Source organism: Sinohyriopsis cumingii, chromosome 17 (assembly GCF_028554795.1).
Source record: "Sinohyriopsis cumingii isolate HCF-2022 chromosome 17, ASM2855479v2, whole genome shotgun sequence".
Lineage (NCBI taxonomy): Eukaryota > Metazoa > Mollusca > Bivalvia > Unionida > Unionidae > Sinohyriopsis > Sinohyriopsis cumingii.
This window is the reverse complement of record NC_142977.1, coordinates 52,694,373-52,714,691: the sequence shown is the minus strand read 5'-3', so window position 1 is coordinate 52,714,691 and position 20,319 is coordinate 52,694,373. Positions and strand designations below refer to the sequence as shown.

General features: G+C 35.9%; 5 non-coding genes across 5 annotated transcripts; all 5 read right to left on the bottom strand.

The window, feature by feature from the left end:
• Positions 1 to 6,189: 6,189 nt before the first annotated feature.
• Trnaq-uug (transfer RNA glutamine (anticodon UUG)) lies at positions 6,190 to 6,261 on the bottom strand. The gene has a single exon. It is a non-coding gene; the product is annotated as a tRNA-Gln (tRNA).
• Positions 6,262 to 10,894: 4,633 nt separating this feature from the next.
• Positions 10,895 to 10,966, bottom strand: Trnaq-uug (transfer RNA glutamine (anticodon UUG)). The gene has a single exon. It is a non-coding gene; the product is annotated as a tRNA-Gln (tRNA).
• Positions 10,967 to 12,080: 1,114 nt separating this feature from the next.
• On the bottom strand, positions 12,081 to 12,152 carry Trnaq-cug (transfer RNA glutamine (anticodon CUG)). The gene has a single exon. It is a non-coding gene; the product is annotated as a tRNA-Gln (tRNA).
• Positions 12,153 to 13,726: 1,574 nt separating this feature from the next.
• Trnaq-uug (transfer RNA glutamine (anticodon UUG)) lies at positions 13,727 to 13,798 on the bottom strand. Its single transcript has one exon. It is a non-coding gene; the product is annotated as a tRNA-Gln (tRNA).
• A 5,808-nt stretch (positions 13,799 to 19,606) lies between these two features.
• Trnaq-cug (transfer RNA glutamine (anticodon CUG)) lies at positions 19,607 to 19,678 on the bottom strand. Its single transcript has one exon. It is a non-coding gene; the product is annotated as a tRNA-Gln (tRNA).
• Positions 19,679 to 20,319: the final 641 nt, after the last annotated feature.

Here is a 20,319-nt window from a genome sequence, read left to right as displayed (position 1 = left end):
AAAAAGAATCTCAACTATATATACAATATAATTCTTAAAAGAGCTTAATTCAGGACATTTCAAAAACATGTGAAATAAATCCTCTGTTTCCAACTGGCACACTGGACATAAGTCATTATCAATTTTGCCATAGTATTTTAGTCTCTCTTTTGTAAATATTCGATTGTGCATTATTCTGTAATCCAAATCTATACAATCTGGGGTCTTGAAAGGTAGGTGTATCAATTTCCAGTATTTATGCTTTTCCAAACTAAATATCTTACTCCAAAAGGAAACAGAAGCTGGTTCTTGAAAAATCAACGTACATAAAAGCTTGTAAAATAGTTGTGTTGTACATAAACAGAGGTCATATAATTTTGTATCAACTCTGAGAAACATATTATTTCTCCCATTGGTTACAGTGGGTTTTGACTCTGTTGCAACAATATTTCTCCAGCCTAATGGTATACTTTCTATTATGCAATTATAGTCTTTTTTTATCTTATCTGTTTTGATCTCAGAATTTGATTTGTATATCATTTCTTGAATAGCTCTATAAGGTAGTATTCCAGGTACAAATTCATATGTAATATCCTGAACACGAACAATTCCTGCTTCTATAAATTCTGCGAGAAACAACGTTTTACCAGCACATGTAATATTAGGATTTAAAAAGAGAGGTTGTTCAAAAACATTCCTCACATCAATATTTGTATCGATATTATTTCTAAGTTTTTCCCATGCATGAAACATTTCTCTGTAAAATATAGGTAGGGTATTCAATTGTTGCTTATTTAAAGACATGAGAAACAACTCTTTGGTCAACCTCATGTTCAGGACAGTAGATAAAAAGTGATCAAAGGTATTTTTCCACATAGCATGGCAATTCACATCAAAGTATCTTTTTAAAAATTTTAGTCTGAATGCATACATTTTCATCTTTATATCAGTTAACTGTAGTCCGCCATTTCGCTTATCACCAATTATTGTATAATAGTGAACCAAATGGGACTTTCCTGACCAGATAAATCTGAGAAATAATTGCTTCAATTCATCAGCAATCATATCAGGAAGAGGCTGAACTGACACTATGTACAATACTCTAGAAACTAATAAGTTATTAACAACTGTTACTTTTCCTTGTATTGTCAAATATCTCTGTGACCACAGTTGTAATAAGTTTTTAATTTTAGACAATCTATCATTCCAGTTCAGTTGCTCACATAACTTTGCACATTTTCCAACATAAGCTCCCAAAATTAAGATGACGTGATCACACATTTGAATTTGTAATTGTTTGCAATAATCATCAGTAAGTTTACCAGATCCAATACACAGAAGTTCTGTCTTTTCCTTGTTCACCTTTGCACCAGATCCTTTACAATACAAGTCAAGTACATTAAAAGATTGATTAATGGATTGTGTGTCCGCTAATGTCAAGGTTGTATCATCTGCATGTTGAAAAACTTTACTTGTATTACTAGACAGTGGGAGTGGAATACCTTTGATAGTGGGATTTGCTTTGATAGCGAGTCCTAAGGGTTCTGCTGCTAATACATATAACATTGCTGATATAGGACAACCTTGTCTGACTGAATTTTTAATTAAAAAGGGTTTCGTTAGATGACCATTGCATTTAACACTACTTTTAATTTCATTATAAAATATCTTTATCCACTGAATAAAATTGTCACCAAAACCGAACTTTCGTAAAACAGAAATCAAATATGAGTGGCAAACTCTGTCAAACGCTTTTTCTTGATCAATTTTTAAGATATATCCCTCAAGATTGTCTCTCTCAACCATATCTATAATATCTCTTATAGTGACTATAGTATCAGCAATATCTCTCCCAACTATACAACATGTCTGAGTTTGAGAAATAATTTTGGGTAATACCATTTTTAAACGTGTAGACAAAATCCTTGCCAAAATTTTATAATCTACATTAAGTAAACTGATAGGACGCCAATTTTGCAATCTTCTATTATCCCCTTTATTTTTATAAATAAGTGATATAACCCCAAATCTCATTGATCTCGACATAATATTGTCATTCTTAACACTCTGAAAGATGTGCAACAGAATATCATATATACAATCATAAAATTTACAATACCACTCTACTGTCAATCCGTCCGGGCCGGGGCTTTTATTTTTAGCCATCCCTTTTATAGCTGTATGTATTTCATCAACTGTTATTATGGCATCACACATATCTTTATCCTCATCAGATACAGAACAGTTTACAAAATTTAAAAGTGAATCAGTACAATTATCATCAACAGTTACCGAAGAATATAAATGACTATAAAACTGATGTATTTCATCTAAGATTCCGCTTGTATTTGAAATAATTACACCATCATCATCAATCAATTCATTGATTACATTTTTGTTGTGTCGATATTTCTCAAGATTTAGAAAATATTTAGTATTTCTATCGCTTTCAATTGCCCATTTGGCCTTAGATCTCAATATAGCACCCCGACAAAAATCAGTTTCATAGTCACTTAGCTGATGTTTTAGTTCTTCATATTTGTTAATGTCATATGGTTCTTTATTTGCGACTTTTTCTGAAAATGATTTTAATTTATTTTGCAATGTAAAGTATTCTTGTAATCTTTCCTTATTTCTTCTTGTACAGTATACTTGGGAAAATTTTTTAATTTTGTATTTTACATTATCCCACCAAATGAGTGGTTCACTGAAATACATTTCGTCAGTTTTTCCCTCGGTAAGAATTGATTTCACTCTTTGTACATATTTTTCCTCAAAAAGAACATTGTTATTTAATATCCATAATCCGGGCCCTGTTTCAACTTTGCAGGTATTTAGTTTAAGGTATACAAAAGAATGATCACTAAAGGATGTATCTGCATAATAAATATTTTGCACATTGGAGTGCAATTTTGAGGAAATCAAAAAATAATCTATTCTACTCTGCTTCATTTCGCCTAGTACAACTTGTTTTCTGGAGAAACTACGAGTACTAGGATTTCGTGATCTCCATAAATCGGTAATATTCCTATCATGAATAATTTTATAAAGTTCACGCACTGCTACATCATCAATATGTAAGGCATTGTTATGTCGATCAATACCTGCTAAAGTTGTATTAAAATCACCAGCCAGGATAGTGCTATCACTAGTACTGTTATGTAAATATGTATTTAGCTTCATGAAAAAGTTAAACCTTTCCTTCACAACATTTGGAGCATAAATATTGATTAAATCAATCACTTTATCATCAATAGCTATTTTAAGATGTAAAATCCTACCCTTTTCAATCATTTCTTGTGTCACCTGATTTCTCAATTCTCTCACTACTAAAACAGCAACACCTGCCCTCCTATTGTCAGCATTACTATAAAATATGTCACCATTCCAAATCTCATTTTCTCTAATACTTTCAACAAACTCATCATCCCAAAAGGTTTCTTGCAATAATAAAATATGGCCTCTTTTCTCTTTAAATATTTCTAAAACAGACTTTAGTTTATTCAAATTACGCAAGCCATTTACATTTAGAGATACAATATTTAAAGCCATGATTATGATGAGTGTATTGAAAGTATTAAAAAATGTTGAGTGTTTGATCATTTCCTAATAGGTGTTCGTCGCATGCTATTCATTTTCAGGTTAGGGACTGGATTAAACCTTCTCCTCCTCCTTTGTACTACCTTGAAATTTTCGATATTAGTACCGTTTTCTTGACACGTACGTGATTCGTTTGATCTTTCAACAACTTCTGCATCCATCTTCCTGTCATCATCTGAATCTGTCCCCGATCCATCACCAATTGTATGATTGTTGTTTACTTCCTCCTCAGATTCTATTTCTACATTGGTCATATCAACTCCGCTTCTTTCATTTTCTTCCCCACTTTCTCCACTCTCGTTATCTTGTTTTGCATTCTCAATTTCTTCCTTATCATCTTCGTCACTCGGTAACTCCAATATGTCTTCCCTCGCAGCATCATCAATTTGCGAATGAATGCCTGCAATGGCCTCTCTGTAACACACACATGTTTGCGCCTCTTTGTGGCATTTGTCACATATCCTGCATGTACACATCAGAGGAAAACTTCCACAACTGTCACATCTTTGTCTTGTGCAATTTTTTGCTACATGGCCTTGATCCCCACACTTGTAGCATACAAAATCAGGGCAGTCTTTCATAACATGTCCCGGATCTAGACATCTAGAGCATACCTTAACTTGGTTATCGTGTAATACTCTAAAGTATTGCTGACCATTGACAGTCTGAAATTTCAGACTATAAGGCAAGGATTTTACCTGCTGTGGAAATTTACATTTGACATAACGAGTCCCATCAGCCACACTAGTCCCAGGATAATATCTGCGTTGAATGGGAGAAAGAAGTTCTACTCCGTATTCACCGAGCTTCATACTTATATCATCATCGGTGATGTATGCTGGTAAATGAAGAATTGACACAATAATAGTGTCTGAATATAAGAGAGTACAATCAAAGTGTTCACTTCCAATATCAATTCCACACAAGGTATTATATGCTACTTCCTTGCTCGGTAGTGTGACCTCATACAAATTTGCACCTTTGGGCACAACTGCATAGACCGACATATCTCCGGTTAATTCTTCTACACTTCTAATAATATCACTTGTCTTTATTTTCTTCACATCCTTTACATCAATCACCACGGTACATTCTTTCCCAAAACGACGAGAAGCTCTTGTCTGTCCATCGATGTTACTCGACATGCCATTCTTATTGCTAGCTATTCCACTGGTGTCATTAGAATTTGAGTCCGCTCCCTGTGCTGCACGTGCAGCACGACCAGGCTTTGAATTCATTGTCACAGAAAATAGTATTTTGTGTGGTGGATAAAGTTATCCACACACACAAAATATATCTAACTTCTATATGAATGCGATCACACGAATCTAATAAACGTACCTGTAACAACTTAAAACAGAAAAAATGTCTATTAAAGGAATAAAACTTGAAAATTCACGGAGCGATCATCAAACGTGTTTTCCATCTGATGTCATAACCGGAAGTCCAAGTCCAGAGTGCTAACCATTACACCATGGAACCTATCGGTTACAACGGGTCATCTTCTAAAAACTTATTAGTAGGTTGTCGTATATGCGTATTCTTTACTGATTTGCTAAAACATGTGCATGAGGTAGTAGGAGCGAGTCGAGAATACACAATAGGAAGAGAGCTATTCCAGTATCCAATGGCAATGACATGCGCAAACCGCAATATGTCTGTGTGTGACGGGTTCGCACACACTGGCTGCTGAATGGGAAAGTAAAAAGAAATATACACACATTTGGCGGGAAACGGTTTACAACGCAGGTTTGGTCTTTTGCTGTCACCATCATATACATGAATCAGAGTAATAATTTAGCGGTGAGTACCCTGTGGACACCAACTTGTGGTGTCCGCAATATAAAATGTGTCCATAACGAAGGTTTATGCTTTGAATCGGTGTCCATAACGCATTAAATTTGAGTACAGAGAGAGAGAGAGAGAGAGAGAGAGAGAGAGAGAGAGAGAGAGAACAACTATAAAAGAAAAACATCATATTAATATAGCAGCAATGAGATCGTAAAGTGTACCTCTTAATACTTTGCCCATTAGTGACATTTATAATAAATGTGTACGAATACAGTTTCTACGGTATCGAGTGCTGGTCAGTATCAGTGTCGTCATTTTTGATGTCACGTGATAGAACAGTGATTCGCTATTTAAATCCGATATCGACTAATATATGCATATATTGATAATGAAAAAAATATAGTAGAGTGTAATTGACTCCTCGCCTAGAAAAGTGAGAAAGAGGTAAGGGTCCGCAGCCAATATCAAGACATAAAGGAAATGTGTTTACGTTGCGCAATTCTTTAATTGCAATTAATAAATCAAAGTCGAAGATACAAGATATCTTTTTCATAAAATCGTAATGTAGTTGCAAAGAATAAGCGAGATTCCTCTTTTTAAGTGCGAATTATTGAATTGTCAGCAAGGGGCACTAGGTTGCATCTCTATTGCGAAACTAGATTCATATTTCGCACTAACCCATTTCCAAGCAATGGTGTATGTCGTTAAATAGGTACATACAATGTATCCTCTCATATTCGCTTCTACTACTGTACATTTGTCTATTGTTCGACATAAAACTTTAAGAAAAGGTACTTTTAGGATTAAAAAGATAAACTTAGGTTCCACCGAGATTTGAACTCGGATCGCTGGATTCAAAGTCCAGAGTGCTAACCATTACACCATGGAACCATTGTAGCATGTGTCGACAAGACACTTGTAAAAAGTGTCTCCACTGTTCTACGCCAAGTTCTGACAGCGGCCATTTAGGGGCCATGTTCTGATGACTTATGTTATTAGCAAAATCGCTAATTTTACCAGCCAACCAGATGAAGTCTTACACCTTCGCGTTTCGGAGACTGTGCGGTGTGCTAAAGATCGTCGTGGTGGGCCGAAAGATTGGAAATTTAAAATTTCTGAAAGCTGCATTTCCATTGGCTAATTCCAAAATTAGTAGAATATGACCTCTTAGCGGTCGCTCTCAGATCTTCACGTTAAAAGACAGAGGAGATTTGAATTTAATCAGATTGCCCCAGGCTTGTATCTATCAGTGTACATAGTTGCCTTATCTTATGTATACAGGAAGTGTAACTATGCAGTGGGAACACGTCACGAGTTGTAATTATATTGACACTAAATATGAAAAGAACTGTAACCCGACTGGGAATATTCTTATTCAATTTTTAGAAGGCAAATGAAGTACCTTTGTTGTTTAAGGTATAAAGTACATTCTGATTAACTTTTGTAAAAGAAACATCAAAGAAAACGCTGAATGTGGCTCTAAATTAACTGATTATGATAATGGTATCGATCCACATCTGAGAAGTGTAGATACATGTTCATTATTAGAATTTAGATAAAATTAAACAATGTTACATGTAACTGAGAGATGTGAGTCTTTAGTGTAGTTTCCCAATTTCACCCAGTAATACATACTAATCATCTGTAAACAATATTCTCTTATACATAGTTTTTTATATTTCTTCTATGAAATCCACTAGTAGTACGGAAAAGGGTCTTTTGTCTCATTCAATAACCTATGGGTCCCCGGACACCCATTCTGGCCTCTAACCCTTTGATAAGCTATCTACCACGCGACATATAGATGTTTGGATACTTTTTCTTGATTTTTCTATGACGTCCATATGGCTTTTCGGATGTCTTCCCTGCTCTCATACGTAGAACCCTTGAGTTGGATCTGTATTCAATATATACACTGTACAAAAATGCTCACTTTTCGGAGAATTTATTTTGCGGGCAATAAAATAAGTTCCTTGCTCTTGCTATGAGCAAAAACCCATGAAAATGTTTATATTTTATTTGCTAATTAGTTATATCTGATACATTGACCCTCACAAAACTATTTTATTTATGAACCTGAGATGAAATTCTACATTTGGCCTCTTTCCCTAATGTAATTGTGCCTTCGAACAATGGACAAGGTATATTCCATAATTTAAATGTCTTAATCACTCAGCAAAGAGAGAGAGAGAGAGAGAGAGAGAGAGAGAGAGAGAGAGATTCACAAGTAAGTTAGTTTCTTCACAGAATAATAGAAACCACTAGCCAATTTCTGACTGCAGTTGTAAGATATCTGAGCAGAAAGTAACAGCTACTTTATAAGTATGCAAGTCCGTTTAATGTGAGTTATAGGCAACCAAGTAGTATTCCTCAGAGAAGACACAAGTCTCGGTTTTAAAAATTAAAGCCACACAAGTACCAGTTTATTACTTTGTGAAAAATGGGTTCATTATGAGAAAATGGCGGCAACCGATGCATCTGCTGGTGAAAGTGTTGTTCCGAAGGCATATGGACAGGACATGCATAGTATAGCCCATAAAACCCCTTAAGCTGGTCATTTGGTGTCAGTAAGACTTATCACAAGATCCTGAATCGTTTTTATTTGCTGAAAATTAAAGTGATGTTTTGAAGTACCTTAGCTCATCTTACACTTGTCAAATGGTAGGAAATCCCAATCAGAAGATATCTAAGGCACATCTGCAACCTATTCCTGCATTTGACCATTTGACAAGCCATCTAATAGAAAAATAGTAGACTCTCGGTTCTTTACCTAACACAAAGTCAAGCAAGCAACACTTGTTGACCATAATGTATGCGTCCTCAAGCTTTTCATAGCCAATTCCCTTAAAGAATATTAAAGCAAAACGTGTTCTAAAAGTTTAGGCAATGTTTTAACACTTGTTTGCCTCCCCAAATCTGTCAGCAAATTTTATGTTTGATTATTTCCAACAACGTATGCAGGAAGTAGACATTCAATAGTTTAATTTTTCTATCTGTCACCCTGAAAGTAATGGGGCTAGCTCAAGACTGTCCGAAAACTCTCTCACCTACCCAGGATACATGTATACCATTATATTGAATCAAACCTTATAAAAGACAGTGATCAGTAAAATCCTGGATTGTATAATTATCGAGTAAGATCAGGAGAGTTTTTTAAAATATATAGTGTATCCCATATTGGTAATTATCACCAAATAAAAGACGCCATGACTACCCTAGGACAGCAAAAGACTGTCCCAAAACACCCTCAACTACCCATGATACATGTAGGCGATTAAATAGAACAAAACCAAATGAAAAGACAGCGATCTGTAAAATTCTACCCTGTATAATTATCGAGCAAGATCATTAGAGTTTATTCTTTTGTTGATACTTGCCGAAGACCATCCCAAAACACACTCATCGACAGCAACATTCATATTACAAAATATCTTTAAAGCTTCTTTCTTAAGTCTTTAATATGACAAAGAGCAGCTGAATAATTACATCCTAAGGGTCCTATCTTTATATTTGCAAAATTCTTGAACCAAATTATTAATTTTAATTGGTTTGATAATGGCAAGAATTACAAAAAAATAAAAGTAAAATCTCCTGTAAAATCTTTTGTCTCTGATTATTTTCAGTTTTAGAGACAAATGTTTTAATGGATGCAAAGTAGTTTTAAAGCTTTTTTTGTTTTTGTTTTTTATATATATAAATACATTCAAAGGTTAAGGTTCCGTACATAAACAATGCAAATTAAGTATTTGAGAACAACTGTACACTAAATCTAATACTTCTAATCGCAAGTAAATACTTTTATCATGATACCAACATGATTTTCCACAGTTTGATTATTTGGGGTTTTTTTTGCGGCAAAATAACACCTGTAAGGAATGATTAATTGTTTTTAATGTCATTTTACCTATAAACTTTTTTATGTGCTATTGATGTTGATCTGAATTATTTTATTTTCGCGGGAGCTTATGTACAATATTATCACAGGAAAAGAAAGACGTCTGTGAGGTGCGTCAAAATGGGTGACGTACAATACAATCCTTACAACCAGGGTTCGTCCGATGAATACTCGTTAAGAAGATTACGAGGGAATATATCATTGTTATTTCTGATCCTTACTTTGCTAAAATAACTAATGTTTCCAAGTAATGAGAGATGACACTAAGAAGTAGATTTCTTAAACTTTGAAGGTAAATACTTCAGTGCGTCAAAACTGGGGTTGAAAAAGATGGACCACCCTGTTGTTGTGGATGCGTTTTTGTTTTCGTAAGGTGCTATAAATCGCTTAGATCTTCGAGAAAGCATATGGTTTTAGAGACGATTAAAACTGTGTTGCTAACGTACACCTTAAAAAAGGGGAGTGAAAGAGTTATCGACATAAAATGAATGCCGTAAAGGAAAAAAATTAGAAATTTAGAGAGACACGAGATGGACAACAAAGACGATACTGATAAAACTTAGTATTTACATTGTTGCAGGACCAAATCTGTATGAAAACAGCAGTTGGAATGATGTAATTGTAAAGTTCAAAAACAGAATATACAAAGTTTGTAGTAACTGACATTGCGTTTGTCATACGACAAACTACGGAATCAATTCAGTTGTCGGCAAATCGCAAGATACAATAACGCAGAAGGAAAGTAGATCGAAAAACTTGCAAGCAACCATTTACAGCTTGCATCAATGAAAATTAGAAAATTCTTGACTAGAATTATGAATGTAGCACTTGCAAGCAGTCATTTACAATAATGCAGAAGGAAAGTAGCACTTACAAACTGCCACGTACAATTTGCATCAATGAAAATACAATATACATTGATAGAATTATGAAAGTATCATTTGCAAGCAGCCATTTACAATAATGCATCATAGAAGATTAGGAAATACACGCATATAATTATTTCGGTAATCCCCCTCCATATATGCCTGCCATATTTCCGACAACGTGTGTGTCCGATTTAGATTTTTAACGTAGCTTTAAAATAAATTCAGTCATATCGCTACGATGCCTGCAATGTGGCAGTTTATAGTGATGTCTAGCACTGGGGCATCATGCTGCAGACATGTAGCATGATGTTCCACCCAGACACATTATCCTGACACCAGGCCGAACAGTCCTAAAACTAACCTCTTAATGCTGTGCGACTAGCGAGGCAGCTGTTAGTACCTTTTTTGTAAGTCTTTGGTATGATGTGGCCGGGGATCAAACCCACGATCTCCCGCATCCGAGGCGGGCGCTCTAACCACTAGGCCACTGGAGCGGTTCGACAACGCAAGCTTTCAATTTCTAGGTTATCCTTGTCCTTTGACGATAAGTGAACAATTAAGAAAACAAAGTCGTAATTACAAAATTTCTAAGTGCAAAAATCGTAATGTAGTTGAAGAGGATTTAGATAATATATAGTTGTAAGTACGAATTACTGAGTTGTAAGTAAGGGTCTGTAAGTCGCTTCTTCTTCTTCTGTACATTCGCCTCCTGTTCCACATGAAACTTTGAGAAAAGTATTTGAATAAAAATAAAAAAGCTAGGTTCCACCGAGATTTGAACTCGGATTGCTGGATTCAAAGTCCAGAGTGCTAACCATTACACCATGGAACCTATAGGTTACAACGGGTCATCTTCTCAAAACTTATTAGTAGGTTGTAGTATATGCGTATTCTTTACTGTTTTGCTAAAACATGTGCATGAGGTAGTAGGAGCGAGGCGATAATACTCAATAGGAAGAGAGCTATTCCAGTATCCAATGGCAAGGACATGCGCAAACCACAATATGTATGTGTGTGACGGGTTCGCACACACTGGCTGCTGAATGGAAAAGTAAAAATAAATATACACACATTTGGCGGGAAACGCTTTACAACGCAGGTTTGTTCTTTTCCTATCACCATCATATACGTGAATCAGAGGAATAATTTAGCGGTGAGTACCCTGTGGACACCAACTTTTGGTGTCCGCAATATAAAATGTTTCCATCAAGAAGGTTTATGCTTTGAATCCGTGTCCATAAATTGGAATACACAGAGTGAGAGAGAGAGAGAGAGAGAGAGAGAGAGAGAGAGAGAGAGAGAGAGAGAACAACTATAAAAGAAAAAGATCATATTTGTATAACAACAATGTGATCGTAAAGTGTACCTCTTAACACTTTGCACATTAGTGACATTTATAATAAATGTGTACGAATACAGTTTCTAAGGTATCGAGTGCTGGTCAGTATCAGTGTTGTCATGGTAGAGGTCACATTATTTAAAATCGATATCGACTAATACATGCATATATTGATAATGAAACACATATAGTGCAGTGTAATTGACTCCTCGCCTAGAAAAGTGAGAAAGAGGTAACGGTCCGGAGCCAATATCAAGACATAAAGGAAATGTGTTTACGTTGCGCAATTCTTTAAATGCAATTAATAAATCAAAGTCGAAATTACAAGACATCTTTGTTTTCAAATCGTAATGTAGTTGCAAAGAATTTGCGAGATTGCCCTTTTTAAGTGCGAATTATTGAATTGTCAGCAAGGAGCACTAGGTTGCAACTCTATTGCGAAACTAGATTCATATTTCGCACTAACCCATTTCCAAGCAATACTGTATGTCGTTAAATAGGTACATACAATGTATCCTCTCATACTCGCTTCTACTATTGTACATTTGTCTTCTGTTCGACATAAAACTTTAAGAAAAGGTATTTTTAGGATTAAAAAGATAAACTTAGGTTCCACCGAGATTTGAACTCGGATTGCTGGATTCAGAGTCCAGAGTGCTAACCATTACACCATGGAACCTATCGATGATACAGGGTCATATTCCAAAAGTTCTAAATATGTCATCATTTAACCATCAAGGCGATATTTCTTCTATATTCCTGTCTACGTGAAAACCTCAGAGTCTGGGACTCTGTCTTGAAATCATATCCAGATGAGTTTCTTTAGGAAGCCCATTGAAAATGACATTATTTTATTGATGGAATTTAAGTCCTTTTACCGTCTTGAGTTTGGAACACTCATTACTAAAATTCGCACCTGACTCTTTGGTGCGGAATTGAAAGCACATGTTTCAAACACATACTGGTCCAGAAAATGCCGCGGCTCATATCCTTTCATCTGCACAAAAGCTGACATCCAGATTTCATCTATACCGATAAATATAGGTTTCATCTATACTTATAAATGTAGGTTTGATTATGAGCACTCACAATCTTTAAGTTGTTGAATTTTAAATATCATGGTGTTTACATAGGTTTACTATGGGAACTGAATTAGTACCGTGAGTTTTGTGGACTGAACACATTTGCTCGTGAGATGCCACAGGCCACTCTTGCTTTGGCAATTCTGGCATTTGTCTCATCATCGCTTTGGACTGCACGCGACTGCTACTGCCAAGACAGGTGATCTTGTCCACTGCCAGGTGGGTTTGGCCATTCACGGTGATGGTATCCTCTTGGTAACCAAAACAATAATTTCCTTTAACTTCGTCTTCGGCTGTAGTCTCCTCAGATTGAAAAACAATCCGGCCCACCGGCATCTGATATCGATATCATTGTCCTTACAATATGGAGCGCTGGGCGATATCGGTACCGTAATGGCAAAAGATCACGTGATAACCAGCAGGCCGCGCCTTTTAAATTCTCAATTTCGAGGTCAATCCTATTGATCACACCTTGGAATATATGCCGATAACTGCAGTCGGATCACCTCACCTGTTTGCGAAAGAAGGATTGTCCGAAAAATTGCGAATGCATCTAACTACTTTTTCATTCGTAAGCTCTAGGTCAATCGTACAGTCGTTATCTTCGTAGAAACTGTCGAGGTAGTCCGAATAGATCAGGGTTTATTTGTTGTTTCCGAGACATTTTCAGCGAACAAAATTAAACATTTTTTTGTAAATTACTGCGAAGACTTGAAAAATCCGAGGAAATATGGAAAGGTCGTTGAAAAATCCAATGACGTATGGTGAGGTCGTTGAAAAATCCAAGGGCGTACGGAAATTTCTTTGAAAAATCCAAGGGCTATGGAAAGGTCTATATATGTATGAACAAACAACCATGTACAGCGATTAACTGACACTTACATAGAGACAGAGCTGATGATCCTCCGACAATATGAAGAAATTGTCATACTTCATTTTAGCATCGAGCTTGTTTTATTTTGAATTTGTAACTCAACAATTGTGACAATTTATTCATACTTTGTTGAACTAACCGGTTTTCAAACTATGTTGTATGACGAAATAGACACACATAGGGATCATATTCGCTTCAATTTGCATACACCCACCTCATCTTTCGCATTAGGATTTACAAAAATAAAATAAAGTCTTTAAATTAATGTAAATAAGAAAGAACTTAAAATAATATTCAAGGTTCCACCGAGATTTGAACTCGGATCGCTGGATTCAAAGTCCAGAGTGCTAACCATTACACCATGGAACCATTGTAGCATGTTTCGACAAGACACTTGTAAAAAGTGTCTCCACTGTTCTACGCCAAGTTCTGACAGCGGCCGTTTAGTGGCCATGTTCTGATGACTTATGTTATTAGCAAAATCGCTAATTTTACCAGCCAACCAGATGAAGTCTTACACCTTCGCGTTTCGGAGACTGTGCGGTGTGCTAAAGATCGTCGTGGTGGGCCGAAAGATTGGAAATTTAAAATTTCTGAAAGCTGCATTTCCATTGGCTAATTCCAAAATTAGTAGAATATGACCTCTTAGAGGTCGCTCTCAGATCTTCACGTGAGACAGAGGAGATTTGAATTTAATCAGATTGCCCCAGGCTTCTATCTATCAGTGTACATAGTTGCCTTATCTTATGTACACAGGAAGTGTAAATGTGCAGTGGGAACACGTCACGAGTTGTAATTATATTGACACTAAATATGAAAAGAACTGTAACCCGACTGGGAATATCGTTATTCAATTTTTAGAAGGCAAATGAAGTAGCTTTGTTGTTTAAGGTATAAAGTACATTCTGATTAACTTTTGTAAAAGAAACATCAAAGAAAACGCTGAATGTGGCTCTAAATTAACTGATTATGATAATGGTATCGATTCACATCTGAGAAGTGTAGATACATGTTCATTATTAGAATTTAGTTAAAATTAAACAATGTTACATGTAACTGAGACATCTGAGTTTTTAGTGTAGTTTCCCAATTTCACCCAGTAATATATACTAATCATCTGTAAACAATATTGTCTGATACATAGTTTTTCCTATTTCTTCTATGAAATCCACTAGTAGTACGGAAAAGGCTCTTTTGTCTCATTCAATAACCTATGGGTCCCCGGACACCCATTCTGGCCTCTAACCCTTTGATAAGCTATCCACCACGCGACATATAGATGTTTGGATACTTTTTCTTGATTTTTCTATGACGTCCATATGGCTTTTCGGATGTCTTCCCTGCTCTCATACGTAGAACCCTTGAGTTGGATCTGTATTCAATATATACACTGTACAAAAATGCTCACTTTTCGGAGAATTTATTTTGCGGGCAATAAAATAAGTTCCTTGCTCTTGCTATGAGCAAAAACCCATGAAAATGTTTATATTTTATTTGCTAATTAGTTATATCTGATACATTGACCCTCACAAAACTATTTTATTTATGAACCTGAGATGAAATTCTACATTTGGCCTCTTTCCCTAATGTAATTGTGCCTTCGAACAATGGACAAGGTATATTCCATAATTTAAATGTCTTAATCACTCAGCAAAGAGAGAGAGAGAGAGAGAGAGAGAGAGAGAGAGAGATTCACAAGTAAGTTAGTTTCTTCACAGAATAATAGAAACCACTAGCCAATTTCTGACTGCAGTTGTAAGATATCTGAGCAGAAAGTAACAGCTACTTTATAAGTATGCAAGTCAGTTTAATGTGAGTTATAGGCCACCAAGTAGTATTCCTCAGAGAAGACACAAGTCTCGGTTTTAAAAATTAAAGCCACACAAGTACCAGTTTATTACTTTGTGAAAAATGGGTTCATTATGAGAAAATGGCGGCAACCGATGCACCTGCTGGTGAAAGTGTTGTTCCGAAGGCATATGGACAGGACATGCATAGTATAGCCCATAAAACCCCTTAAGCTGGTCATTTGGTGTCAGTAAGACTTATCACAAGATCCTGAATCGTTTTTATTTGCTGAAAATTAAAGTGATGTTTTTCAGTACCTTAGCTCATCTTACACTTGTCAAATGGTAGGAAATCCCAATCAGAAGATATCTAAGGCACATCTGCAACCTATTCCTGCATTTGACCATTTGACAAGCCATCTAATAGAAAAATGGTAGACTCTCGGTTCTTTACCTAACACAAAGTCAAGCAAGCAACACTTGTTGACCATAATGTATGCGTCCTCAAGCTTTTCATAGCCAATTCCTTTAAAGAATATTAAAGCAAAACGTGTTCTAAAAGTTTAGGCAATGTTTTAACACTTGTTTGCCTCCCCAAATCTGTCAGCAAATTTTATGTTTGATTATTTCCAACAACGTATGCAGGAAGTAGACATTCAATAGTTTAATTTTTCTATCTGTCACCCTGAAAGTAATGGGGCTAGCTCAAGACTGTCCGAAAACTCTCTCACCTACCCAGGATACATGTATACCATTATATTGAATCAAACCTTATAAAAGACAGTGATCAGTAAAATCCTGGATTGTATAATTATCGAGTAAGATCAGGAGAGTTTTTTAAAATATATAGTGTATCCCATATTGGTAATTATCACCAAATAAAAGACGCCATGACTACCCTAGGACAGCAAAAGACTGTCCCAAAACACCCTCAACTACCCATGATACATGTAGGCGATTAAATAGAACAAAACCAAATGAAAAGACAGCGATCTGTAAAATTCTACCCTGTATAATTATCGAGCAAGATCATTAGAGTTTATTCTTTTGTTGATACTTGCCGAAGACCATCCCAAAACACACTCATCGACAGCAACATTCATATTACAAAATATCTTTAAAGCTTCTTTCTTAAGTCTTTAATATGACAAAGAGCAGCTGAATAATTACATCCTAAGGGTCCTATCTTTATATTTGCAAAATTCTTGAACCAAATTATTAATTTTAATTGGTTTGATAATGGCAAGAATTACAAAAAAATAAAAGTAAAATCTCCTGTAAAATCTTTTGTCTCTGATTATTTTCAGTTTTAGAGACAAATGTTTTAATGGATGCAAAGTAGTTTTAAAGCTTTTTTTGTTTTTGTTTTTTATATATATAAATACATTCAAAGGTTAAGGTTCCGTACATAAACAATGCAAATTAAGTATTTGAGAACAACTGTACACTAAATCTAATACTTCTAATCGCAAGTAAATACTTTTATCATGATACCAACATGATTTTCCACAGTTTGATTATTTGGGTTTTTTTTTGCGGCAAAATAACACCTGTAAGGAATGATTAATTGTTTTTAATGTCATTTTACCTATAAACTTTTTTATGTGCTATTGATGTTGATCTGAATTATTTTATTTTCGCGGGAGCTTATGTACAATATTATCACAGGAAAAGAAAGACGTCTGTGAGGTGCGTCAAAATGGGTGACGTACAATACAATCCTTACAACCAGGGTTCGTCCGATGAATACTCGTTAAGAAGATTACGAGGGAATATATCATTGTTATTTCTGATCCTTACTTTGCTAAAATAACTAATGTTTCCAAGTAATGAGAGATGACACTAAGAAGTAGATTTCTTAAACTTTGAAGGTAAATACTTCAGTGCGTCAAAACTGGGGTTGAAAAAGATGGACCACCCTGTTGTTGTGGATGCGTTTTTGTTTTCGTAAGGTGCTATAAATCGCTTAGATCTTCGAGAAAGCATATGGTTTTAGAGACGATTAAAACTGTGTTGCTAACGTACACCTTAAAAAAGGGGAGTGAAAGAGTTATCGACATAAAATGAATGCCGTAAAGGAAAAAAATTAGAAATTTAGAGAGACACGAGATGGACAACAAAGACGATACTGATAAAACTTAGTATTTACATTGTTGCAGGACCAAATCTGTATGAAAACAGCAGTTGGAATGATGTAATTGTAAAGTTCAAAAACAGAATATACAAAGTTTGTAGTAACTGACATTGCGTTTGTCATACGACAAACTACGGAATCAATTCAGTTGTCGGCAAATCGCAAGATACAATAACGCAGAAGGAAAGTAGATCGAAAAACTTGCAAGCAACCATTTACAGCTTGCATCAATGAAAATTAGAAAATTCTTGACTAGAATTATGAATGTAGCACTTGCAAGCAGTCATTTACAATAATGCAGAAGGAAAGTAGCACTTACAAACTGCCACGTACAATTTGCATCAATGAAAATACAATATACATTGATAGAATTATGAAAGTATCATTTGCAAGCAGCCATTTACAATAATGCATCATAGAAGATTAGGAAATACACGCATATAATTATTTCGGTAATCCCCCCCCATATATGCCTGCCATATTTCCGACAACGTGTGTGTCCGATTTAGATTTTTAACGTAGCTTTAAAACAAATTCAGTCATATCGCTACGATGCCTGCAATGTGGCAGTTTATAGTGATGTCTAGCACTGGGGCATCATGCTGCAGACATGTAGCATGATGTTCCACCCAGACACATTATCCTGACACCAGGCCGAACAGTCCTAAAACTAACCTCTTAATGCTGTGCGACTAGCGAGGCAGCTGTTAGTACCTTTTTTGTAAGTCTTTGGTATGATGTGGCCGGGGATCAAACCCACGATCTCCCGCATCCGAGGCGGGCGCTCTAACCACTAGGCCACTGGAGCGGTTCGACAACGCAAGCTTTCAATTTCTAGGTTATCCTTGTCCTTTGACGATAAGTGAACAATTAAGAAAACAAAGTCGTAATTACAAAATTTCTAAGTGCAAAAATCGTAATGTAGTTGAAGAGGATTTAGATAATATATAGTTATAAGTACGAATTACTGAGTTGTAAGTAAGGGGCTGTAAGTCGCTTCTTCTTCTTCTGTACATTCGCCTCCTGTTCCACATGAAACTTTGAGAAAAGTATTTGAATAAAAATCAAAAAGCTAGGTTCCACCGAGATTTGAACTCGGATTGCTGGATTCAAAGTCCAGAGTGCTAACCATTACACCATGGAACCTATAGGTTACAACGGGTCATCTTCTCAAAACTTATTAGTAGGTTGTAGTATATGCGTATTCTTTACTGTTTTGCTAAAACATGTGCATGAGGTAGTAGGAGCGAGGCGATAATACTCAATAGGAAGAGAGCTATTCCAGTATCCAATGGCAAGGACATGCGCAAACCACAATATGTATGTGTGTGACGGGTTCGCACACACTGGCTGCTGAATGGAAAAGTAAAAATAAATATACACACATTTGGCGGGAAACGCTTTACAACGCAGGTTTGTTCTTTTCCTATCACCATCATATACGTGAATCAGAGGAATAATTTAGCGGTGAGTACCCTGTGGACACCAACTTTTGGTGTCCGCAATATAAAATGTTTCCATCAAGAAGGTTTATGCTTTGAATCCGTGTCCATAAATTGGAATACACAGAGTGAGAGAGAGAGAGAGAGAGAGAGAGAGAGAGAGAGAGAGAGAGAGAACAACTATAAAAGAAAAAGATCATATTTGTATAACAACAATGTGATCGTAAAGTGTACCTCTTAACACTTTGCACATTAGTGACATTTATAATAAATGTGTACGAATACAGTTTCTAAGGTATCGAGTGCTGGTCAGTATCAGTGTTGTCATGGTAGAGGTCACATTATTTAAAATCGATATCGACTAATACATGCATATATTGATAATGAAACACATATAGTGCAGTGTAATTGACTCCTCGCCTAGAAAAGTGAGAAAGAGGTAACGGTCCGGAGCCAATATCAAGACATAAAGGAAATGTGTTTACGTTGCGCAATTCTTTAAATGCAATTAATAAATCAAAGTCGAAATTACAAGACATCTTTGTTTTCAAATCGTAATGTAGTTGCAAAGAATTTGCGAGATTGCCCTTTTTAAGTGCGAATTATTGAATTGTCAGCAAGGAGCACTAGGTTGCAACTCTATTGCGAAACTAGATTCATATTTCGCACTAACCCATTTCCAAGCAATACTGTATGTCGTTAAATAGGTACATACAATGTATCCTCTCATACTCGCTTCTACTATTGTACATTTGTCTTCTGTTCGACATAAAACTTTAAGAAAAGGTATTTTTAGGATTAAAAAGATAAACTTAGGTTCCACCGAGATTTGAACTCGGATTGCTGGATTCAGAGTCCAGAGTGCTAACCATTACACCATGGAACCTATCGATGATACAGGGTCATATTCCAAAAGTTCTAAATATGTCATCATTTAACCATCAAGGCGATATTTCTTCTATATTCCTGTCTACGTGAAAACCTCAGAGTCTGGGACTCTGTCTTGAAATCATATCCAGATGAGTTTCTTTAGGAAGCCCATTGAAAATGACATTATTTTATTGATGGAATTTAAGTCCTTTTACCGTCTTGAGTTTGGAACACTCATTACTAAAATTCGCACCTGACTCTTTGGTGCGGAATTGAAAGCACATGTTTCAAACACATACTGGTCCAGAAAATGCCGCGGCTCATATCCTTTCATCTGCACAAAAGCTGACATCCAGATTTCATCTATACCGATAAATATAGGTTTCATCTATACTTATAAATGTAGGTTTGATTATGAGCACTCACAATCTTTAAGTTGTTGAATTTTAAATATCATGGTGTTTACATAGGTTTACTATGGGAACTGAATTAGTACCGTGAGTTTTGTGGACTGAACACATTTGCTCGTGAGATGCCACAGGCCACTCTTGCTTTGGCAATTCTGGCATTTGTCTCATCATCGCTTTGGACTGCACGCGACTGCTACTGCCAAGACAGGTGATCTTGTCCACTGCCAGGTGGGTTTGGCCATTCACG